This window comes from Oryx dammah, unplaced genomic scaffold (genome assembly GCF_014754425.2).
Source record: "Oryx dammah isolate SB20612 unplaced genomic scaffold, SCBI_Odam_1.1 HiC_scaffold_11203, whole genome shotgun sequence".
NCBI classification, from domain to species: Eukaryota; Metazoa; Chordata; class Mammalia; order Artiodactyla; family Bovidae; genus Oryx; species Oryx dammah.
In genome coordinates, this window is record NW_024080596.1 from 6,607,906 (window position 1) to 6,635,054 (window position 27,149).

Consider the following 27,149-nt stretch of genomic DNA (forward strand, 5'->3'; position numbering starts at 1 on the left):
ATATGTAAAAGAGATAGTCAACTGAGAATTTGCTATATGGCTAGAAAACTCAAACAGGGGCTCTGTAACAACCTAGAGGGGTGGGATGGGGAGGGAGATGTGAGGGAGTTCCAAAAAGGAGGGGATATATATATACCTATGGCTGATTCACATTGAGGTTTGACAGAAGCAGAAAAATTCTGTAAAGCAATTATCCTTCAATAAAAAATAAATTAATTTTAAAAAGTAATCAACATTAATTCTATCAGTAATTTTTATTCTGCTCTTAAGGGCTTCCCTGGTACTCAAACAGTAAAGAATCTGCCTGCAATGCAGGAGACTCAGGTTCTATCCCTGAGTCAGGAAGATAACCTAAAGAAGGAAATGGCAACCAACTCCAGTGTTCTTGCTTGGAGAATTCCATGGAAAGACTTTGACAGACTACCATCCACGGAGTCCAAAGAGTCAGACGTGACTGAGCAATTAACACACACATACACTCAGCTCTTAAGCAGTATTGTGCTTCTCAAATAGAACTTTAGAGAATATAATACTTCGGATATTACAAATGCAATATGTTAAAATTCACATAGTAAGAATTGGGCAAACAGGCTAAAATAAATGCAATGCACACTGTAATTCATATGAAATAAAATAAATGCAAGTCACATGACAGTTGTGGATGTGACTGGTGATAGAAGCAAGGTCCGATGCTGTAAAGAGCAATATTGCACAGGAACCTGGAATGTTAGGTCCATGAATCAAGGCAAATTGGAAGTGGTCAAACGAGATGGCAAGAGTGAACATCAACATTCTAGGAATCGGAGAACTAAAATGGACTGGAATGGGTGAATTTACCTCAGACGACCATTTTATCTGCTACGGTGGGCAGGAATACCTTAGAAGAAATGGAGTAGCCATCATGGTCAACAAAAAAGTCCAAAATGCAGTACTTGGATGCAATCTCAAAAACAACAGAATGATCTCTGTTTGTTTCCAAGGCAAACCATTCAATATTACGGTAATCCAAGTCTATGCCCCAACCAGTAATGCTGAAGAAGCTGAAGTTGAACAGTTCTATGAAGACCTACAAGACCTTTTAAAACTAACACCCACAAAGATGTCCTTTTTATTATGGGGGACTGGAATGCAAAAGTACGAAGTCAGGAAACACCTGGAGTAACAGGCAAATTTGGCCTTGGAGTAAAGAATGAATCAGGGCAAAGGCTAATAGAGTTTTGCCAAGAGAACGCACTGGTCATAGCAAAACCCTCTTCCAATAACACAAGAGAAGACTCTACACATGGACATCACCAGATGGCTGACACCAAAAACAGATGATTATATTCTTTGCAGCCAAAGATAGAGAAGCTCTATACCGTCAGCAAAAACAAGACCAGGAGCTGACTGTGGCTCAGATCATGAACTCCTTATTGCCAAACTCAGACTTAAATTGAAGAAAATGGGGAAAACCAAAAACCATTCAGGTATGACCTAAATCAAATCCCTTATGATTATACAGTGGAAATGAGAAATAGATTTAAGGGACTAGATCTGAAAGAGTGCCTGATGAACTATGGACAGAGGTTCATGACATTGTACAGGAGACAGGGATCAAGACCATCCCCAGGAAAAAGAAATGCAAAAAAGCAAAATGGCTGTCTAAGGAGGCTTTGCAAATAGCTGTGAAAAGAAGAGAAGTGAAAAGCAAAGGAGAAAAGGAAAGATATAAGCATCTGAATGCAGAGTTCCAAAGAATAGCAAGGAGAAGTAAGAAAGCCTTCCTCAGCGATCAATGCAAAGAAATAGAGCAAAACAACAGGATGGGAAAGACTAGAGATCTCTTCAAGAAAATTAGAGATCCCAAGGGAACATTTCATACAAGGATGGGCTCAATAAAGGACAGAAATGGTATGGACCTGAGAGAAGCAGAAGATATTAAGAAGAGGTGGCAACAATACACAGAAGAACTGTATTAAAAGGATCTTCACGACCCAGTTAATCACAATGGTATAATCACTCACCTAGAGCCAGACATCCTAGAATGTGAAGTCAAGTGGGCCTTAGGAAGCATCACTACGAACAAAGCTAGAAGAAGCGATGGAATTCCAGTTGAGCTATTTCAAATCCTGAAAGATGATGCTGTGAAAGTGGTGTACTCAATATATTAGCTAGTTTGGAAAACTCAGCAGTGGCCACAGGACTGGAAAAGGTCAATTTGCATTCCAATTCCAAAGAACAGAAATGCCAAAGAATGCTCAAACTACCTCACAATTGCACTCATCTCACACGCTAATAAAATAATGCTCAAAATTCTCCAAGCCAGGCTTCAGCAATACGTGAACCATAACTACCAGATGTTTTTAGAAAAGGTAGACTAACCAGAGATCAAATTGCCAACAGCCGCTGAATCAGTGAAAAAAGCAAGTGAGTTCCAGAAAAATATCTTTTTCTGCTTTATTGCCTATGCCAAAGACTTTGATTGTGTGGATTACAATAAACTGTGGAAACTTTTGAAAGAGATGGGAATACCAAACCACCTGACCTGCCTCTTGAGAAACCTATATGCAGGTCAAGAAGCAACAGTTAGAACTGGACATGGAACAACAGACTGGTTCCAAATAGGAAAAGCAGTACATCAAGGCTATATATTGTCACCCTGCTTATTTAACTTACATGCAGAGTACATCATGAGAAATGCTGGGCTGGAAGAAGTACAAGCTGGAATCAAGATTGCTGGGAGAAATATCAATACCCTTATGGCAAAAGTGAAGAGGAACTAAAGAGCATCTTGATGAAAGTGAAAGAGGAGAGTGAAAAAGTTGGCTTAAAGCTCAACATTCAGAAAACTAAGATCATAGTATCTGGTCCCATCACTTCATGGCAAATAAATGAGGAAACAGTGGAAACAGTGGCAGACTTTATTTTAGGGGGCTCCAAAATCACTGCAGATGGCGTTTTCAGCCATGAAATTAAAAGACGCTTACTCCTTGGAAGGAAAGTTATGACCAACCTAGACAGCATAGTAAAAAACAGAGACATTACTTCGCCAACAAAGACCCATCTAGTCAAGGCTGTGGTTTTTCCAGTGGTCATGTATGAATGTTAGAGTTGGACTATAAAGAAAGCTGAGCACAGAAGAATTGATGTTTTTGAAGTGTGGTGTTGGAGAAGACTCGTGAGAGTCCCTTGGACTGCAAGGAGATCCAACCAGACCATCCTAAAGGAGATCAGTACTGGGTGTTCATTGGAAGGACTGATATTGAAGCTGAAACTCCAGTAATTTGGCTACCTGATGCGATGAGCTGACTTGAAAAGACCCTGATGTTGGGAGGGATTGGGGGCAGGAGTAGGGGACGACAGAGGATGAGACGGTTGGATGGCATCACTGACTCAATGGACATGAGTTTGGGTAGAGTTCCGGGAGTTGGTGATGGACAGTGAGGCCTGGCGTACTGCAGCCTATGGGGTCACAAAGAGTCGGATACAACTGAGCGACTGAACTCAACTGAACATTGTAATTCAAACATCTTGATATCTGTAATACTTCCCCTATATGTTAATTTAAAAGACAGTTCAGTAAATGATTAAACTAGATGGTAAGATCCTTTAGAAAATTCACTTTTAATTAAAATCATTTAGAAGGCTCCTAGTGGTTCAAGAAGCACTTTATACCCACAGAGTTGACATTATACTAGTAGAATTGGTACAATCATGCCATTTGTTAAAACATTAAACTGCTTCTATACTGGCTGATAAACAGCTTTTACCATATACTTTCTAAGTGACTACCATTGTGATCCTGCCACTTGGATGTTGAGATTAGGAGCATATAAGTGCTCTTATAACCTCTGAATCACTGGTGTATGTATGTACTATAAATTAATTTTGGCAACTTAATTGTTGTGACAATTAAGTCTATCACATAGGCCTTTTAAAAGCATCATTACTACTTCGTTATAATAGTCAATTCAACTTTTTAATTTTTGTAACTTAGAAAACTCCTCAGGTTAAAGCATCTATTTCCCTATGAAACATTCTATCTTACTCTTACATGGCATTCTTTGGTATGAAGAAGCATGCAAATAACAAGAGATGGCTTTACATTATTTCAGAAAAGTAGCTCTATATCTAGGGGTGCAGTCTATAAATAATTCAGGGGAGAAGGCAAGGAAAGCAATGGCATACAGGAAGTGTGAGATATGGCCACTGTAATTTCAGTACTGCTTGGTGATATGGCAGATACAGAAAGATCAAGATAATAGATGGGAAAAGTTGTAACTAAAGGGAGAGATTTTTTTTTCTTTACTAACCTTTCATTATGTGATACTACATATTTTCCTTTAAATTAGCATTTTCTATAACGTACTAAATATTCACAGATGTATCTATTATCTACTTGTATTTACAAATATTGAAATCTTCTTTTGAATACTTGTATATCACTATAGCTCATATTGTATTGTGAATTTCCTCCTTAGATATAATTTTAGTTCAGACAAAATTTTGAAACAATACTTGGGTTAAAATGTATGTGTGTTTGTGTGTGATATGCAAGCAAAAACGCATATAGACCTTCTTTTCATTCAGAATTTTAATTTTAATATGAAAATAAACTGTTTTTCAGGTTTAGTAGAATGATTTACATATATACAGTATAATAATTAAAATTGAGTCTGATAAAATTTTAATAAAAACTAGATTAGTCACTTAGTATTACTTTGGTTGTAATTTTGCAACATAACTTAAAAGATGATAAAACTCACTATAAATTATTGTAATAATTTAGATTTTTTGCAAATATATATGTTGGACAGCAACTACTCCTATAATTTTTGACTTAGTTAAAAACCAAACACTTAGAATCTGGCACATTGGTAGTTGACTCCACCTTCCAGGTTGCACAAAGTTTTTAATTTCTCTGAGTCTCATTTTCTTTCCTCAGTTGTAAAATCAAGAAAGTATAATATCTCCCTCCTAGGGTTTCAGTGATGATTAAATAGGACTATGCATGTAAGGTTCTTCAAACAGCCCCTAGAACATAGATATTAGCTACTATTATCACCACTGCTGCCTCTGAGTCGCTTCAGTCGTGTCCGACTCTGGGCGACCCCATAGATGGCAGCCCATCAGGGTCCCCCGTCCCTGGGATTCTCCAGGCAAGAACACTGGAGTGGTTTGTCATTTCCTTCTCCAATGCATGAAAGTGAAGTCTGTAATACATCAAAAGATTCTTTCTCTTTTAGTGCTAATTACTAAAGTTTCCACAGCCTGCACTATGTCATTTCTTATTGTTTAGTCTCTAAGTCATGTCTGACTCTTTTGTGACCCCATGGACTGTAGCTTGCCAGAGTCCTCTGTCCATGGGATTTTTCAGGCAAGAATACTGCAGTGAGTTGCCATTTCCTTCTCTGGGGAATCTTCTCAACCCAGTGATGGAAACCACATCTCTTTCGTTGAGGAGGATTCTTTACTGCTGAGCCACTGTGGAAGCACTTAGTAAAAAGCACTTAGCAAAACTTAACTAAGGCCAAAAAACTTGTCTTAGTCAGTGTTTATAAATTATGACTGTTTAAGGGCTATGCACTTGCTGTTTCCCCATTGTATATGCTTTATTTTGACTTAAGTAGGAGGCATGTACAGTCATATTGTGTTTATTCATATACAAGATAATTTGTAAGAAGTAGTAATTGACTTTAATCTCTGGAATACTGATCTAGTATTCTGATTCTAATATTCTTTGAATACTGATCTAATAATCTCTGGAATACTGAGCACATACTTGAAAGGTCTCAAGTATGTAGAAATGGCCATTGATGAATTTACATTTAAAATAAGGAATAAAGACAGAAGGAATCATTTGTCATGTATATTCTGGTTGTTACAAAATTGGGAATCTGACCACTTGCTGCTCTGAAACTAATAAGGAAGCAAGGTTAGTGTAAAGGAAAGCTTCTTTTATTTAGGATGCCAGCAGTCTGGGTGGGGAACTCTTGTCCAAAGGCCGACTGCCTGCCACTGCCAACCAGAGGGAGGGGGCCGTGTAGAAGAAGCACAGTCAGCTCTGAAAGACAGGCTGTATGTAGCCTGATCAGTGTCATCTTGATTGCTTTAGGTGCAGTTAGTCTTTAGGTCCAGGGTCAGTTTGTTTCCATTTCTTTGAGGCAAGTTCTTGAAATTATGGCAACTTATGTCATGGCTACAGTCTGGTCCCTATGTGGTTAACATCTTTCACCTGGTAATGGTTTCAGTATCTAAAAGACAGTTCACACTATATGGCTCAGAATATTATCGGTAGCCTTGGAAGAGTGACTAAAGGCCTTTGACTATGCTCAATGACTAAACTATTATTACTAAGTCTTGTTCTGCACTTTCTCACTTTTCTGATTTAACTTATTCTTTGGCTAAAGTTTTTCCACAGACAAAAAGCAGTCTAAGGACATGGGGCAAGTACCATAAAGTCCTGTTCCATTTCATGGTGGAGGTGGTTAAGTCTTTGTAATATCATGCTACTCCCTGAACAAATATTCTTTCAGTTCAGTTCAGCGCAGTCGCTCAGTCATGCCTGACTCTTTGAGACCCCATGAATCGCAGCACGCCAGGCCTCCCTGTCCATCACCAACTCCCAGAGTTCACTCAGACTAACATCCATCGAGTCCGTGATGCCATCCAGCCATCTCATCCTGGGTCGTCCCCTTCTCCTCCTGCCCCCAATCCCTCCCAGCATCACAGTCTTTTCCAATGAATCAACTCTTCGCATGAGGTGGCCAATGTACTGGAGTTTTTCAGCTTTAGCATCATTCCTTCCAAAGAAATCCCAGGGCTGATCTTCAGAATGGACTGGTTGGATCTCCTTGCAGTCCAAGGGACTCTCAAGAGTCTTCTCCAACACCACAGTTCAAAAGCACCAATTCTTTGGCACTCAGCCTTCTTCACAGTCCAACTCTCACATCCATACATGACCACAGGAAAAACCATAGCCTTAACTAGATGGACCTTAGTCGGCAAAGTGATGTCTCTGCTTTTGAATATATTGTCTAGATTGGTCATAACTTTTCTTCCAAGGAGTAAGCATCTTTTAACTTCATGGCTGCAGTCACCATCTGCAGTGATTTTGGAGGGCAAAAAAATAAAGTCTGACACTGTTTCCACTGTTTCCCCATCTATTTCCCATGAAGTGATGGGACCGGATGCCATGATCTTCATTTTCTGAATGTTGAGCTTTAAGCCGACTTTTTCACTCTCCTCTTTTACTTTCATCAAGAGGCTTTTTAGCTCCTTTTCACTTTCTGCCATAAGGGTGGTGTCATCTGCATATCTGAGGTTATTGCTATTTCTCCTGGAAATCTTGATTCCAGCTTGTGTTTCTTCCAGTCCAGCGTTTCTCATGATGTACTCTGCATAGAAGTTAAATAAGCAGGGTGACAATATACAGCCTTGACATACTCCTTTTCCTATTTGGAACCAGTCTGTTGTTCCATGTCCAGTTCTAACTGTTGCTTCCTGACCTGCATACAGATTTCTCAAGAGGCAGGTAGGTGGTCTGGTATTCCCATCTCTTTCAGAATTTTCCACAGTTTCTTGTGATCCACACAGTCAAAGGCTTTGGCATAGTCAATAAAGCAGAAATAGATGTTTTTCTGGAATGCTCTTGCTTTTTCCATGATCTTACTTTTTAACATAATCCCCTCTCTCTTGACCCTGTACCTTTCAGTTCAGTTCAGTACCTTTAGTCACTTACTAAACTATTGTACAAAGGAGAACAGGGAACAGATTGGCATTTGTTTTGGCACCGAATACTGCTCAAGTTCTGAAAGATATATCTGTTGAAATATTGATGGACTTTATTCTGACTCTTGAGGAAAAAAAGAACACAGATTCAGAATATCAAAGAGGAAAATGAGGGAAAAGAAGAAGAGGAAGAGGAAGGGAAGGGGGAAAAGACGAAAAGGGGGAGAAAGGCGGGGTGGGGGGGAAGTGTTGCTATTTGAAAGAATTGCTCTGCAGAAAAGAAGAAAGAGATTAATGCTCACCAATGTGGTGAGCAATCTGGGAATGAGGACTGTTTCTCTTACATCCAAGCATGTACAAACTACCTCCAACGTTTGCCCTGTGCTCACTGGAGGCAGAAGGGCCTAGTCATATTCAAGTATGAAATATTAGGCATCATGATAAACAGCAGTAGAGAGGAATTGGATATTGTGGTTATGAATCAACCCTCTTCAATAGATTATTTGAAAGGATTGCAAATAACACACATAAGGAAGAGTTCATAGTATTTTTCCAGGGAAATAGTTATGACTTATTAAGGGGTCATGGGAGAGAAAGCATTACAGACCTCTTTGTTACTTAAGATTTTTAACTTTTAGAATGTAACATAAATTTACACTAATTATGGAGGGATCTTAGCACAATTTAAAATGTGAAAATATGCATGCCCTGAATTGTTGAAAATCTCAGAATTTCAAAAATACAGATCGAGTCTTTCTTGTTCTAATTGAAACAAAACAGTATAGTTTCTCAAATTGATTACTATCGGTAAATGTTTTTTTTTAGTTTTGTCTGTTTGTATTATTGGTTTAAAAGCTCATTACATTTCAAGCTAGATATATCCTAACTAGCTTTTCAAACATCCTTAGGGAATGATGTGCCAGACTCAGTGCTTAAAATGTGTTTTCAATAAGGAAATTCCTACTATTCACTTTTACAAACACCTTTATTCTGGCTGTTTTATATTTTTTAGAGTGGTTCACATATATTACCTCACTTAACCCCCCAAGTGAGAAAATTTTAAATGAGTAAAATATGTTTTATCAATCCATAAATGAGAAAAATGATACAAAAACAAAAAAAAGAAGAGGCTACATGGCTCACTCACTGTCATACAATTAGTAACAAAGAGATGTTTTTCCCCTTTTATTTCTTTTTGTATTTTCTTCTTTCTGTTTTAAGAACTTGAATTGTTTTATTATTCTTATTCTAGACTCTTTGCAACCAATGGCATGCATTTGTGAGATAAGACACTGGTGTTAGAATTTATGGTATTAGTAATTGAATTTGTTATCTATACTGTATGACCACTCTCATATTTAGAGGATTAAAGAAGAAACATATATTTGTTAATTGATATTGTGGGTTGGAAGAAGGTTTCTTTTGCTAATTTCACTTGGGTGTATTCAGACAGCTACATTCAGTGGGGCAGGGCTTAGTGGGGATGGCTGGGATAATAGGGTATTTCTCTCCATATGATATTTAATGTGAAGACTGTGATTTCTTTTTAACATAGTGACAGCTGGCAAGCTCAGATATGTAATCATTTATCATATCGTTTCTCGTGTCATGCGTGTTGATATCCCTTTGGCCATGATATTTCAGAAGGGGAATCCCTAAGTAACGTAAAACACTTTACCCTGTTCTGCTCTCTAAGTACAATGATTAATGCCCTGATTCATCTATAAAATAAATTTGCACTTTGCCAAAACTCCAATATCTTATTCAATCAAGGTCTTGAAGTCCATGTTCCTTTTCTGTAGCAGTTCTGGATATTGATAATATTTCTTATTGCTGTACCTTTAATGTGTTCCTGTTTTTCCAGGAATGATTAAACTAAAAAGCTAAGTCACACGCCTTAATATTGCCAATATACAGTGATGACTGTATCAAATCCAAGAATCAAGATTGCCGGAAGAAATATCAATAACCTCAGAAATGCACATAACACCATCCTTATGGCAGAAAGTGAAGAACTAAAGAGGCTCTTGATAAAAGCAAAAGAGGAGAGTGAGAATGGCTTAAAACTCAACATTCAAAAGACTAAGATCATGGCATCCAGTCCCATTCACTTCATGGCAAATAGATGAAACAGTGAGAGACTATTTTCTTGGGCTCCAAAATCACTGCAGATTGTGACTGCAGCCAAGAAATTAAAAGACACTTGCTCCTTGGAAGAAAAGCTATGACAAACCTAGATAGCATATTAAAAAGAAGAGACATTATTTTGACAACAAAAGTCCATCTAGTCAAAGTTATGGTTTTTCCAGTAGTCATGTATGGATGTGAGAGTTGGACTATAAAGAAAGCTGAGTGCTGAAGAATTGATGCTTTTGAACTGTGATGTTGAGAAGACTCTTGAGAGTCCCTTGGACTGCAAGGAGATCAAATCAGTCCATCCTAAAGGAAATCAGTCCTGAATAGTCACTGGAAGGACTGATGCTGAAGCTGAAATTTCAGTACTTTGGCTTCCGGATGCGAAGAACTGACTCATTTGAAAAGACCCTGATGCTGGGAAAGATTGAAGGTGGAAAGAGAAGAAGACAACAGAAGATGAGATGGATGGATGGCATCACCAACATGAGTTTGAGCAAGCTTCAGGAGTTGGTGAAGGACAGGGAAGCCTGGCGTACTGCAGTCCATGGGGTTGCAAAGAGTCGGACGTGACTGAGCTAATGAACTCAATAGTGATGAGACAAGTACAGAATAACTGCAAAAGCACTCTTGTTCAAAAAGTTAAGAAATGAGAGGCAGTCACTAGTACACAACAATTCTGAAAAGAGCTGGGTGTTAGTTCTCAGGATTTCCCACTCCAAAGACAGGGAATGCTTCTGATTAGAGTCTAATAACTGGGAGCATGACTCTTGAATTCTTTCTCCCTGGAGACTCTTGGCTCCACCCTGTTAAATACACTTTTTCTTTTCTAAGAAATGACCAGTTTTGAGGCTGAGTATCTTCTCAGGTTGCTTTTTGGTCATAGAAATGTCTCTGTGGGCATAGAGATATCTTTTCATTTTGAACTACTTCTGACCCTTTTAGTTCAATCTGAGATTTGATACTACTCCCTTAAAAATGTGAGCTTCATATGCATGTAACTGCTTACACCATGTTTCAAAAGCTGTATGCACAATTATTTCTGAAACAGACTTCTTTCTATTTTGCATAGATTGTTGGAACAGAGGCTTTTAGATACTTGGAAAGCATTTTGTGAAGCTGACTGTGTCTATGTGGTAACTCCATAAATGTTTCTAAATTATTAACAGGATCTTATAGCTATCCTTGGAGAAGGAAATGGCAACCCAATCCAGTATTCTTGCCTGGAGAATCTCTTGGACATAGGAGCCTGGAGGGCTACAGACCATGGGGCTTGTAAGAGTCAGACATGACTTAGCAACTAAATATAACTATTCTAAACTTAATCCTTACCGTGAGTCCACTTACTTTGAGACTATTTTACTAATGGGGAGGACTGGAGAAAATATAGTTGTCTTTTCAAACTAAGTAAGTCCTGTGTCCTCTATATTTACTATTAACACCATGTGTGAACTGAAAGTGTACTTAGTTCAATTTTCTTTTCCTGTACCTTGATACACACAGGTAAAAAAATCAAATTTATAATACCCAGCCTGGAAATCTCAGTTTCACTGGCTCGTTAAGCATATTCCACGTTTTCTAATCAACAACAGGGTACAGTTTTGCCAATTATTTCACTAAAATACTCAGATCACTATGTTTTTCAACCTCCAATAACAATTTCTTCCCTTCTTTTTCAGCTTCATCTTGTCTGTCTTTCTTCTGAGCTTCACTGATAGCCTCTTTGACATTCTTTTAGCCTTTACCCACTCATACCTAGTACCAAAGTCAGTACTGCATATTTAAAATTTTCTATTATAGCCCCACTTCTGACAAAATATTCTGATCAGTTATTTAGTCAATTCCTGTATGATGAGTATAATTAAAATAATAATCTATAAATGTAACCAAATAGGTCTCTCTTAAAATTGGTTGAATGTTTTAGGAACAAGAATTCCTTTCATCAGCAAATGATTTAACTTTTATCACTAGGTTAGGGGTATAAATACATGCTAACCCTTTTAAACAATTACTGTCTTTCAATTATCATGCTAAAGATTTAAATTCATTTTCTTGTTGTATCATCACAATAGTTCATTCAATGAGATTCATAGTAACATTTCACTGGTATGGGTACCTGAGATTTAGGAAAGGTTTGTAACTGTCTCAAGATCACATATAAAGTAATACATTTTAGATTTAAAATATTAGTATATTTTTGATTTAAAATATTCTGACTTCAGAGATGGTGTCCTTAAACACTATACAATATTTTCAAGATGAGCATTATTTTACATTAAGGTTCTGGAGGCCTTAATAACGACAAGAGATATCAATAATCAGGGTTAGTGCCCTACATTGTCTTTATTTGTAAAACAGGGAAAAGTGTAGTATCCAGCTGTATATTTTTTAATAAATCTTATTTTGTAAAACTCAATACCATTTCTTTGTTAGTGCCATTATATTGTGACTTTCTATAACAAGTCTAAAAATTGAGTTTTCATATTTCATTCAGGAAGTTTTTCATATGGCACTGTGAAATGAACAGCAGATTGGGGTCTTCCAAGGTGTGAGATTCAAGACTGGAGTTGCAAATTCACTAGATTTTTGTGACAAGGTATTCCTTCTTTTTGCTTTAGAGGCTGAGATTGGAGGTGGGGAGGAGCAGAGCACTACATGAAAGAGATTTAAATTTCAGAATAAAAAAATAGGTAAAGAAAGTAAGTTTTCCACTTTCAAACAAAAACCACTGTTAAATTAGGCTAACACTGCTACCTCCCTTAGAAATCCATGATTTGCTTTTTTGAAAGGAAAATAATTATAATTATCATACCAAATTTTTATATGAAATTATACTTTTCACTCTGCATCAAAAGACTTAAACATTTTTAAAGAATTTAAACCTTGTCTTAAAAATTGCTTTTTCTGTATGGTTAGAAAGTTTTCTGAGTTAATGTAAACTTTCAGCCTAACTTCTTCTGAACTATTAGCAATTCAGAATTTAACTTCAAGAAAGAAATATCACATCTTTTTTATTATAACCAACATGTAATGATTCTCGAAATTGGTCTGGGTGCTGTTGTTATGATAAGGAATGGAAGAGACTGGTTTCTATCTTCTGCTCAGAAAAAAAATGCTGTAGGAAATCTGAATCAATAATCACCATGAGTTAATCCATACACAGCAGTCTAATGCAAAAGCTTATCCAGACACAGATATGATATGACAGTTACATGGTTTATTCTCAGAAAGAATGTAAATGAGAAAATTCCAGCCATCAACAAATAAAAGGACCCTTAGGAATACTTAGGTATCAGAGAGGGCTTTACACCCCTCCTGTTTCCATCTGTTCACAAAGAGAAAAAGAGCAAAAACAAAAACAATTGATAACTCAGTACTCTACAGCTTAGCAAAATGAGTTTTTGGAAAAAAAAAAAAAAAAGCATTTTTCGTTCAGTTCAGTTCTGTTGCTCAGTCGTGTCCAACTCTTTGCGACCCCATGAACTGCAGGATGCCAGGCCTCTCTGTCCATTATCAACTCCCAGAGTTCACCCAAACTCATGTGCATTGAGTCGGTAATGCCATCCAGCCATCTCATCCTCTGTCGTCCCCTTCTCCTCCTGCCCCCAATCCCTCCCAGCATCAGGGTCTTTTCCAATGAGTCAACTCTTCGCATGAGGTGGCCAGAGTACTGGAGTTTCAGCTTTAGCATCAGTCCTTCCAATGAACACCCAGGACTGGTCTCCTTTAGGATGGACTGATTGGATCTCTTTGCAGTCCAAGGAATTCTCAAGATAGATAGAGTCTTCTCCAACACCACAGTTCAAAAGCATCAATCCTTCTGTGCTCAGCTTTCTTCACAGTCCAACTCTTATATCCATATATGACCACTGGAAAAACCATAGCCTTGACTAGACAGACCTTTGTTGGCAAAGTAATGTCTCTGCTTTTGAATATGCTATCTAGGTTGGTCATAACTTTCCTTCCAAGAAGTGTCATTTAATTTCATGGTTGCAATCACCATCTGCAGTGATTTTGGAGCCCCAAAAAATAAAGTCTGACACTGTTTCCACTATTTCCCCATCTATTTCCCATGAAGTGATAGGGAAGTTATTTTCATCACATAACAGAAATTAAATGTTTTGAGTAGAAACTAGATTTTAAAAATACAAAAATGCAAAATAATTATTTCAGTTGTTCTCAATTCTTTAGATTATTAAACTAAGCAATCTGTATATTACATCTAAAAATAAGTCAAATACATATTGATTTAAACATACATGCAGATAAGCCAGATATTTAGACATATTAATTATATATAAAATATATCTACATATCAACATTTCATTATGGTTACTTGTTCTTAAGCACTACTACTACTTTTGTTTAACTTCAGCAAATGATCTCTTTACCTGTATTTATCAAATCCTAGGATGTACATTTAATGAAGAGAAAAAAAGATTCTTTTATATCTTTCTCAAAATTAAAAAAAAAAAAATCCATAGAGAAGGGTGTGGATAAGGCTAATGAGGATGGCATTTATTCCACAAAAAGAGTTTACAGGAGATTACTTTTATTAAATTATTCACAAGCATATTTACTAAAATGGGACTTATGTCAATTGTGATTTTTTAGAACACATGTATAACTTTTAGTAGCAGCATGGCAAAGCAAAAAGAGAGCAGGTCTTGGTTAAAATCCTGTTTCTGCCTTGGATATGACACAATTTCTGTGGCCCCAGTGCTCTCATTTATGACACTTGTCTTGGAGAATTATTAGCTTCCCAGATGGCACTAGTGGGAAAGAACCTGCCTGCCAATGCAGGAGAGATAAGAGATGCAGGTTTGATTCCTAGGTTTGGAAAATCCCCTGGAGGAGAGCATAGCAATCCACTCCAGTATTCTTGCCTGGAGAATCCCGTGTACAGAGGAGCCTGGCAGGCTACAATCCACAGGGTTACAAAGAGTCAGACATGGAGACTACATAAGGGACTTAAAACACATGCAACAAAGGGCAAAGTGCCTACTGCCTAATGTTTTTTCTCTTCCCTTTTGCCTTTAAAAAGAGTAACACAGAACGTATTTTAGCTGAGTGTAATTGAGAAAAAAGCATGGATTATTCATAGTTTGTTAGTGTGAAACAGAGAATACAAGATATGACTCTAGCTGCAATTAAATAAAGAGTGCATACTACATATTTCTCTGCTGGCTATATCTTCCTTATTTAAAAAAAAATGAAGTCAATACAGAATCATTTCAAATCTCCAAGTGGCCTTTCTTCTTAATCAGTTTCTGCAGCCTGAGGCTGCAAATGTTGAACAAGGCAATAGATGAGAATGTGAAGTTCCCAGAAATAGAAAGTGTAATTCTAATGTGTAATTCACTAGAGGAAACATTTCAAGGCTTCCATTTATCTTTTGTGAGTTGGCACCTCAGTAAGAGTAAGTTTATTTGCATTTTCAGGGGCAAGATATTTTATGCTCTGTCTTTCATCAGAACTAGGAACCCAGTATGAGAGGATAGGCAATCTATGTGGTCCAGTTACAAATAGATGTGAAAACCTTTCCATCTGAGCTAGCACATCAGCATGGCTGCAATACTTTTAGGATTTATGGTGCTAGGAGGAAAATCCTGGTTATCCCAAAACTCTAAGTTTGAAAAACTTATCTATGGTCATCAATTAGGAGCTATTTCTTTTTCCTCTTCTTTCTCACTGTTCCCGCCTCACCCACAAAACAAAGTTATGTTAGCATGCCAATGACATTCCATTTTCTTTGACATTTCAAATCTAGTACTTAGAGATAGTCTTGAGAGATTTCAGATTTCCAGTTTCTTTTTTCCTATGCACTTCACACATTCACTAGTCTGATGAGCTTTTCTTGGTCATTTATTTACTACTTCAGATTATATTCCATGTCAATATTATTTCTAAAAAGAAAGATTTCCTCCCTGTATCAGTGCAGCTCAACCAGAAAATTGGAACCAGTGGGAGTTATATATTAAGAGATATTGCAAGGTATTGCCTTACACAGTTGTAATAGAAGGGGCTGGTTAGACGTCTGAAATTTGTATTATAGGGCAGACTTCCAGGAAGGGCAGGGTGGAGCTCTGGGTACAGGCAAGGCTACTGTCCACTGGGTGATGAATCAGCTCTATTTTTAAGACCTTTTAACTGATTAAATCAGATACATGCTGATTATCCAGGATATTTTCTGTGACCATCAACTGATTATGGACTTTAATCACATAAAAAAAATACCTTCACAGCCACATCTAGGTTAACGTGTAGTGAATAATTGGAGATGTAGCCTAGCCAAGTTGACAAACCAAAAGACCATCACAGTCCCTAAATAACAAAGTTCTTTGAAAGAAACAAAGTCAATCATGGTATCTTATGTAGTCATTAAAATAATATTTATAAAAAGTTTTATTAGATGACTTATAAATGCGTGTAGGGCTTCCCAGGTGGTCAGTGGTAAAGAATCTGTGTTCCAGTCTAGGAAACTCAGGTTCCATCCCTGGGTCAGGAAGATCCCCCAGAGAAGGAAATGGCAACACACTCAATATCCTTGCCTAGGAAACCCCATGGACAGGGGAGAATAGTGGCTACAGTCCCTGGGGTCTCAAGAGTTCGACATGACTTAGCAACACAAACAACAACAATAGATGCTTGTTCTGTAATGTTATTGAGAAAAAGGATAGCCAATCATATAAAGAATGTTTATTAACTATATAAAAGTCCTTACACGGAAAAAGTGCAGGTAGGGCTTTATATTATAGGATAGGATTGCCTTGTTTGTGTTTCACAAACTTTTTATAGCAAATTAATATTTTATAAGTGGAATATATATACTCATATAGTCCTGCATTCTAAGCATATTTGTGCTTGAAAGTGAAGTCGCTCAGTCATGTCTGACTCTTTGCGACCCCATGGACTATAGCCCACCAGGCTCCTCCCTCCATGGGATTCTCCAGGCAAGAGTACTGGAGTGGGTTGCCATTTCCTTCTCCAGGGGATCTTCCCGACTCAGGGATCGAACCTGGGTCTCCCGCATTCCAGGAAGACGCTTTAACCTCTGAGCCACCAGGGAAGCCCATATTTGTGCTTATAGTCAGCCTATTCTTTGACTTTCGTCTAGTTCTTTTTGTTTCTTATGAATTTGGCCTTCTCAATGTTATTTGCCCTCACACACTTCTCTCTATTCATTCTCTCCATCAAGTCCTATGAATCCACTGCATGTAGGAGGAACAAACAACAAAATCTTTTCGAGTTTATTATCACCCTGCATACCTGATCATGTTCATCATACTTCCTCATCATACTCATAGCACAGGGTTGAGAATTTACTCATTTTGATTCATACATTGGGGGATGAAAAAATATGTAAGTTTACTAATCTAAGTAACCTAACTAAATCAAATCTTACCTTCAAAATCCCTTCAATAGAGGTACAGTGATCCTCAGTTTACTCACAGAATACTGAAGCACTAAGAAGTTAAGTAACCCATCCAGTTGAAGGTAGCGGATCCTTGCAGCTTACAACGGTCTCTTTATAGTTACCTTGATCTATTGGGGTAAATAGGTAACTATTTCAAAACTCAGATTTCTTACTCAAGTTATTCCTCCCATCCCACACTGTTTTACTGACCCTTCCTTTGTTCAAGAGAGTATGTAAATGTATTGAGAAGATTGTCATCACTGCTGGCTTTGGTTAGCATTGACCTCTGCCCTTGTTGTCACCACTGATTAGAATGCCAGAGGCTACAGTAACTCATTCAGTCCTCTCAGCACTGGTTGCTGAGGCAAATGTTTTGGAAGGGTCATTCCACATCATCACTGATGTTAATTATCTTACCTCAGTTTCTGACAGTGCAGATCATTTTAGGTTTGGATTTGACTTCCATTTGACTTCTGGTTTGCTGCAGTGTTCCTTCTGAGGCCACTTTTCCCTCAGAATGGTGACCGCACAGGCAAGCTTGCTCAACAGGAAGACCCTATCTCTACTTCCTGGGAGATGGAGAATGGCTGGCACTTTCCGCAGACTGTATCTTTGCCCAGACATGTCTCAAGTGCACATCTGCTCTAGGCAGCCAACACATAGGCGCACAAAAGACAAACTAGAATCATCAAGGTACACACCTTCTCCTGCTCCCTGTTTCCATCTCAAGTGTTCTGAATAGTTTCACTTCTTCCCTTGAAATTCAACCCAAAATTGAGTAAGCGAAGACCTTTCTGTAATGATTTCTTTCAGCAGGAAAACTGAGAGAATAAAGAAAGTAAAAAGGAAAGAAAGTGAGAATGATGGAAAATGGTGAGAAAGTTATATAACCTTAATCACTTATATTAAATCTGCTTGTTGCAATTAAAAGTACATTGCTTGAACATTTATCTTTTCCCTGATGGGATGTTCCTTAAGATTACTTGTCACTTACAATGTACTATACTCATTATACAGGTTAAGTTTTTAACAGTGTTTTGGACAATAACTACAAATAATAATTATATTAGTGTAGTGTGTTAAATTTAACCAGGAAAGCAATCCTTATTTGACTGACTTTTATTTGCTCATCTCATTTTATTTCAGTTATAGTATATTAGGTCTCCGGAAAACAGACTCCTAGTTTTTGCTGAATTGCTGCATAAACAAATTTGGTGTTACTCACTTCATGTTTCTGAGTATCAGTTCCTCATCTGAAAAGTCAATCTGATAACTTGAAAAACCACTTCTAGTCTGAAAACCTATGATACTCTTACTTCAAATGCAATTCGGTTCAGTTCAGTTCAGTGTCCTATTCTTTGCGACCCCATGAATCGCAGCACGCCAGGCCTCCCTGTCCATCACCAACTCCCAGAGTTCACTCAGACTCGTGTCCATCGAGTCAGTGATGCCATCCAGCCATCTCATCCTCTGTCGTCCCCTTCTCCTCCTGCCCCCAATCCCTCCCAGCATCAGAGTCTTTTCCAATGAGTCAGCTCTTCGCATGAGGTGGCCAAAGTACTGGAGCACTCATCAATCCTTCCTGGGGTCTGTTGATGATTCTTTATACTCTTCAGTATCTCTGCTGCTGCTAAGTCGCTTCAGTCGTGTCCGACTCTGTGCGCCCCCATAGACGGCAGCCCATCAGGCTCCCCCGTCCCTGGGATTCTCCAGGCAAGAACACTGGAGTGGGTTGCCATTTCCTTCTCCAATGCATGAAAGTGAAAAGTGAAAGTGAAGTCACTCAGTCGTGTCCGACTCTTTGTGACCCCATGGACTGCAGCCTATCAGGCTCCTCCATCCATAGGATTTTCCAGGCAAGAGTACTGGAGTGGGGTGAATGAATGTTTTGTCTATATCTATAGTTTCAGATTAAGGAAAAAAAGCAGCAGCAGAGGATGGGAGAAATACGAAGTCTATAGGTGTTAATTTCTCAGTGTAAAAACTTCCTGCCCTGCAGGAATTTTCATTAGAACATCTGCTTCAAACACCTCTGTTGTAACATCATTGAGATGATATTTTCAAAGAATAATTTCAGTTTTAATAGGACTTGGAAATACTGGAGTAGGCTTCGGGGCCCCACCCCCGCCCTGCCGCCCCCTACCTGTGGTGCATTGACACTGTATCCATTTAGTTAAACTAGAACTTCACTTCCCAGAATTCATTCTCTGTATGGCACAGGGTTGCCATTGGCGACAAAAGACATTTTACATGTGACTTGGAAGGCAGAGGTAGCCATATGTTTGTGCTTTAAAGTTTGACGAGGGCTTCAAACACTATGGCAGCTAGCAAGCACGTGTTATTGCTGATTCGTTATCTCACCTTGTATGTGTAAGGCAGCATTTGAGCCTGCAGTTTCTTCACCTCAGTTCTCTTCCTTCAGCAGCTCTGAGCTTTGGACCACGTGGGTGAGTAGGTCCATGGTGAAGCCTGTCCACCTGTGGCATCTAGCTTGGAGGAGGTGAGAAGCAGGTGTGCTCCATTTTGTCTTATGTCCCCCTCTTTCTTCATTCTTGTCCACAAAGAAGTCTTCTCCAGGTGTCAATCAGGTTTACCTTTGGAAACACCTGGCTCAACATTAAACACAGAGGTTAATCCTTGAAGATTCCTCCATTAGTTCTCAAGGTGCAGTGTCTAGCCTCAATAACAAGTCCATTATTCTAATTTTACTCTGTCCCACATGATAGCCACTAGCACATTTGACTGTGGAGCACTTAAATGTAACTAGCCTAAATGGGCTTGGGATCCTGGTGGCTGCAGCCCCTGGGACCACAAAGAGTCAGGCACAACTGAGTGACTGCGCACAAACACAGTCTACATGGAGATAGCTAGGCGGATTAAATGCATACTGAATTTTGAAGACTTACTGTTGATAAATGGAAGTAAAGTCATCAGCAATAATAACTTTTATTTGATTATATAACATTTTGAAATTTTTTCATTAAATGAAATATATTGAAATTAATTACTTTTTTACTGTCTCAGTAAATTCTGGCTTCTACAGCAAAATACCATAGACTAAATGGCCTGAACAACAATCATTTCTCATAGTTCTGGAGGCTGAGAAATCTAAGATCAAGATGCTCGAAGATTCGTTGTCTGGTAAAAGCCCTCTCTCTGGTTTGTAAATAAGCCACCTTCTTGTTGTGTCCTCACATGAAGAAGAGAGTTCTAGTCTTTTCCTCTTCTTATGAGGTCATGATTACCATGTGGGAGCTTCACCCTCATAATCTCTTCCAAACCTAATTACCTCCCAAAATCCGCATCTTCCAAAGTCAACTACTGGGGGTTAAGGTTTCAACATATGAATTGTGAGGGTAAAGAGCACTATCCTTCAGTCCACATCTTTCTTTTCATTTATCAATGTGGCTACAAAAACATTTTTAATTGCACTGGCAACTCACATTATAATCCTACTGGATAGTACTATTCTTGATTACTCATACACCTCTGATAGTCACAGAAAATTGACTACTTCAGTAATTTTAATATCTTAGCCCCCTATATCAATGAGTAATATTAGAAAAAAAATTGATATTTGATGCCTAGCTGATCAATTCTGTTTGAATGTTGTTTTTTGGGGTAAGAATGGTGAAGTAACATTCTGTTCCAGGGCCCTGAAACAATCAATTTCAGCTTAGAAAATTACCTGTGAACAGGATTTTAGTTGATTAACCTCACTCTGAACACTGAATTTATTCATTTACTTGTTTATTTCTGTATTCATTAATTCAATAGATGTTCTCTATTACCACCTAAGTATCAGCTACTCTTTTAGGTCCTAGGGGGAGGGGATATGGTTTTGAACATGTTAAAGATATAGGGCCTTGTACTGATGGAACATAAAGTTTAATGAGAGGAGACAGATGATATGATAAGCAAAAGAATGATTAGAGAGTCTGAGAAGTATCCTGAGCAAAATTAAGGAATCATATGACAGGTAGTGACTGGAAGTGGTTTTATTTAAAAGTTTTGAATAATGATCATTTCTTCTCAAATTATTAGGAGATAGAAGGGTACTTTGTGTTAAAAGAAATAAACTTATTGAAAAAAATTTACAAAATACAATAAACAATTTAAATTTTATTTGAAGCAAGGTGGAAATTATAGAAAATCATGATTATGGAAGTGGAGTTGATTTCCACTGATTCCTAATATGGGGCTTCATGAATATTAGAGCTGGTGTGTTCAAGTTTAATATTAAAAATGAAAGGCTTACTAGTTTTTTAGCTTTATTTTTCACTGTAGACATAGAGGATCAGTTACAATTTCATCAGTGATCCTGAAGGTATCATACCTCATGGCTCTTTTAAATGTGTTTATTAATGTTTAATGTGTCTGTAGTATGTGTTGAAGGATGTAGTTTATACAATTAGTACACTTAGGAATGAGTACATGAATCATGCTTGTTATCTCCTTTGAAATTCAAAATCAATAGTAGACTTCCAAAATGCATTTTCAAGTTGTAAGGAAAATACAAGAGGACCAGCCTCCCATGATAAAGAAAATAATGCCACAGAACACATGTCAGAGAAAAATAGTATTTTTTATAGACTTCCATGTTGAAGTCATATGGTAATTGCAAGGAAAGAAATTCTTTCCTTTGGGTCAGCCCTTGCGCATGAATGGTGTCAGCTTTCCACTTACACCGGGAAACATCAGTTGGTCTCAGTGCCAAAAAAGTTTTGACAAACTTTTTTATTGGTGCCAGTTCTCATGATGGTGTGCCCTCAGCATTGCCTTTGAATTTCAAATTGGTTGTAAAACTCCAGGGGTTCACACTCTGTGAATGAAATGAGACAAGAAGATGTCAGCAAAAGCTGCATTTCATCTTTTTTTTTTTTTTCCTCCTTGGCTCCAATGTGGCTTGAGACCTGGCAAACTGAATAACAGAGAAAAGTGTTATATATAAAGTGCTAACCCAGTCAGAAACAGTGAATTCTACAAAGAGAAAGCAATAAGCTACCAGAAAGGCATTGCCGATGCCTTGCCATGCCTTCAGGCCTAAAAAACAATTATAAAAATGGTACATTTGGAAATCACTACATCCCAGGCAGAAGCAATAAATTGACTGAGTTAATGTACATGATTTGACTACTGATATAAGCATGAGCTACATGGCAAACATATCTGCAAGAAAGACAAGAGTTTAGTCTGATACTCAGATGTTGCTCATTTACAAAGCTGTTAGGCATTGCATTGTCAACACCTAGTGAATTTAATCTCCTCAGCCCCTACCTTGTTTGTCTTATGGTGACAACAGTGGCAAACTTATTTAAAGAGGTGAACTGATAAAGCTATCTGCAGGGCAGCAATGGAGATAAGACATAGAGAACAGACTTGTGGACACAGGGAGGAAAGGACATGATGGGATAAAGGAAAGAATAGCATGGAAACACATATTACCAAATGCAAAATTAGATAGCCATTGGAAGTTTACTGTACAATACAGGGAGCTCAAATCTGGGGCTCTGTGACAACCTACAGGGGTGGGTTGGGGTGGGAAGTGTGAGGGAGGTTCAAGAGAGAGGGGAAACATGGCAAAAACCAACACAATACTGTAAAGCAATTATCCTCCAATTAAAAATAAATAAATCAAGAATTCCCTAAAAAAAAGATCAACTGGTATTACATGAGTGATGAGATAAAACTGCTCACAGTTACTTTAGCTTCCGAGTGAAGCTTTTTTATTGTGAACACATTGAAGACTCTGACCCAGTATTCTATGACACTTCCATGATTCTGCTTTTAGGAATGATAGAGTTTAAGAAAAAAAAAATGGAAGATTACATTTGATTATAAGATAAAATAAGATTAGATGTTTTATGTATCAGTTTTCACTTAAGATGCTGGGTTAAATATAAATAAATATGCATACCACCAATTCAAGTAGCTTTTTTTAAAAAAGTCATTTTATAAAGAATGCCATTTGTAAAGAATGTCATCAAGGATGATGTTAATTTACCTTAAGATCAAACCAAATGTGAGGTCTTCATTTATTTGCTGTTTGCATTGTCTCCTTTATCAATGCATCTGTTCAAACATAATAAGTGATTGGTTAAACAACAAGATTCTGCAATTGGTGTGACTTATTTTCTTCCATATTTCACTTTGGTTGCAGTGGAGGTTAAAACCTTAGATAATGTATCTGAAGTGCAGTAAATGTGTATATTCTCAGTGAATGACTCAATTCACTGAAGAAACAATGAAGCTCTGTGAGCTGTCTTGGATGTAGAACAAAATCACCTTTGCCACGTCTTCTGTAGAATAGTGTAGCTTATGGAGTTGCACATGGCAGTTGATTACAGGAGAGCAATCAGGAAAAGAGTCAATTTTCTATTCATGAAACTCTCTCTGGAGAAAAATGAAATATGTGCTTCATTTCTTTCCCACTGACCCATTGCAACAACACTGCAAATACCTTCCTTTAGTCTCTACCCTTAAGAGAGACCTGAATGGTGAGTTAGTTATAAAAGTATTCACTAATATGCCAGCCAGATGTATAATTTATGAACACATTCATGTTGACACTTTATCAGACAGAGAAAGGACTATGACAGACCAATGCTTTCTCAAAGCTTGGAGCCAGTTTTTCTTTGGTCCTCCTATGGATGGAAATGATTATTTTTATTCATAGACTTTTATTGCTTTCCAATATGTTCTTACACATGGGAGTAGAATTTGATCATATAGCCAATATACTTCAACAGATTTTACATGCTTGACTGTCACCTTGATCTTTTCAAATTGCTGTAATATTTTGCACTATGCCTAAAGGCTGGCAATGTTTTTTTTAATGCAATATTCAAGGAAGTCTTAATGATCTTTCTGTTTACTCACATCTCCTCTGTGAATTCTTAGATAACAGAATTGTAAATGTGCATATACCACATCTTGTGTGAGCCCTCCCCCCGCCAAAAAAAACCCCTTTCTCTTTATTTTTTATAAGAAAAAGATCTGATTCTCCTGAGTTTCTATTTTTCTCCCCAGGTCTCCCAAGTTAAAGTTGGGTCTTTCAGATTAACTCAGATTCTTGTTAATAAAAGATCATTGGAATTAAAAACAATCATATTGGGCTATTCTTTTCCCTATAAAGTTTATATTTTGCCCTCTCACATTTTTATGAATGTGTTTGGCTAGAAACATATTTGGTCCAACTGCTATCCTTTGGGCCTCCATCAATCTTCCCAAAGCCTGTTTGCCTTTGTCTCTTCACTTTGTTTCAGCGTCTGGTGTCCACTGTGTCAGGGTCTGGTTAGACTGGCTCTGGCTGTTCCTTTTGGGTGGCTTGTTACCACATGCCAGAGACTGCTGTCAAGAGGTCCAATTTTGCAACTCCTATATTCCTATCCCAGACCTTTCTAACCCACCAATTCTTTTCAAGAATTCCATAGCCTCAAATTCCAGGATGTGTGTGTGTGTGTGTGTGCACACACACACACTTAGTCATGTCCATCTCCTTGCATTCCCATGAACTGTAGCCTGCTATGCTCCTCTGTCCATGGAATTTTCCAAGTAAGAATACTGGAGTGGGTTGCCATTTCCTTCTCCAGGGGATTATCCAGACCCAGGGATCAAATCTGTGCCTCTGGCACTTCCTGCATTGGCAGGTAGATTCTTTACCACTGTGCCACCTGAGAAGCCCCTAAATTCTGAAATATCTAGGTCTATTTTTCTGCACCTATTGGTACCTACAGATTATGAAGAGTTGCTCTCTAGCTGAACAACCTAGACACCTTCTGTAGCCCTTACCTCTCTAACCTATCTCTCTGTTCTTCAGAATGCCATTTAGATATAGGATTTGACTAAGGGCAAGAGACTCTGATCCCAATGTTAAAATTTTCATGTATTTCCTGAGAATTTACTTTTGGAATGGGACAACCTTAAGCAATAATCCCCAAATGCTTGTTACCATTGTCTGCAGAGCATATCTTTGATATCTGACCTTAATAAAAATGGAATTTTTGAGAATTTAGAAAAATAATATTTTTCTCAATGGGGCCTATATTTTAAATTATTGTGATTACTGCATTTCCAAAAATGTTAGATTCATGATTTAAACATTAGCAGTAACCCCTGTATTCTAAGCCATATTTTCCCCCCTTGAAGGAGTGGATATTCTTTAAGAAATAGAAATTCTCTGAAGAGCATGATTGAAAAGAAATGAATATATGAGAAAATATTTTAAATATATGCCATTTGGGGGTTTGACTATTTATTCATTTGAGAAGTTGGACTCTCCAGATAGACTACCTGAATTTGTGTTTAAATTTTGGTTCTTCTATTTATTACCAGTGTGATCAAGAACATCACTTATTCTCTTTGAGCTTCCCACTCTCTGTGTGTAAGATTGGATATTATCTATGTGATTATAGAAGAATGTTAGTAAATGAGCTGATATTTGTAAATTTCTTAGAATAATTCCTAAAATAGTATAAGCTCCATGTACATGTTTAATAATAATGACAATACCAATGATAATAATAATAAGCAAATAAAATAAACTGAAATCTACAATTATCATGAATTTTAAAATCTAGTTATAAAAAATACACGAAGAAAATTCCATCAACAGGAAGAAAATGGCACAAAACAGCACATACATAAAGAACCTGCAATTTTAATCTACAGGACTTTAAGAGAAGAGAAATTGGATTTGTTCTCTTTGCAAAAGTAAAGATATAAAAGAAGAAAGATTGAATATGTCCTCTTTGCAAAAGTAAAGGTTAGATATAAAAAAATTTCAATAAAAATTCAACTGAACACTAACTATGCATCAATTCTGTTCTAGGCACTGTGTTACTACTTTAGACAAGGTTTTGCTCTACACAGCAAAATTTCTTAGTGTAAGACAGTGATTATACAAGTAAAAATTTAAAATAATTAAACAAATGACACATATTTCAAAAAATTAGCTAAATAGGATACATTAATAAGGTAAAAAGTGACTGAAAGGAGAGGTATGAATTTAGATTCAGTCTTCCAGGGGACACCTCTGATGAGAGACCTTTTAAATAATGTCCTGAATAGCAAGAAGAAATCAGTTTGAAGAGGATATGAGAGTAAGGATAACAAGGGTGCATCAAGGGCAGAGAAAAAAATGAACTCCTTGTTTCCAGGAAACACTAAGAGTACTGTGGTGTGAAGCCTTGGGAGTTTAAGCAGAAGAGTGACACATTTTTTTTGTACATTTTTAAGAAGAATAATCTGATTGCTATGAAATAAGTAGGCTGCAGAAGGGGCCAGTATAAAAGCAAAAATGCTGCTTAGAAGGCAACAGTTAGAGTTCAGGTGAATGATGGTTTCAGATGGAACAAAGTCAGCAGTGATGGTTATAGGGGGAAAAAGGCCCACATGTTAAAATTTTTGATACATGGTTTGCAATATTTGCTAAGGATCTGCATACAGGAAAAAAATAATCCCTCCAGCCAGGAAGTGGGCATCTACAGCACATCTCTCAATAATGCATCACTTTTGCAACTTCCTTTCATACATAGGTAGACTCCCAACTTTCAGTCTCTCAGAGTTGCTTTGGGGTTCACAGCAAAAACTTTAAAAGCTTATTTAAAAAACAAACTAAGATATGCATTTGAAAAGAAGTCAGATATACTTTTGAAGATGAGGCAAATCACAATATCATCTCAAAAGAACAGAGTGTGATATTGAAGATCTGCAAAGGTGATTAATTCAAAGAGGGTAAAATATTAAGCATGTGTTTTATACACTGGGTGGAAGAAAATCAATCATCATGAAAACAAATCTTTATTTGAAAATGCCAAGCATGAGAAGAAGGCTCCAAAGAAACGATCTAACTTGGGGCAGAAGGGTTGAAGTGTTTAAGGAGGATTAG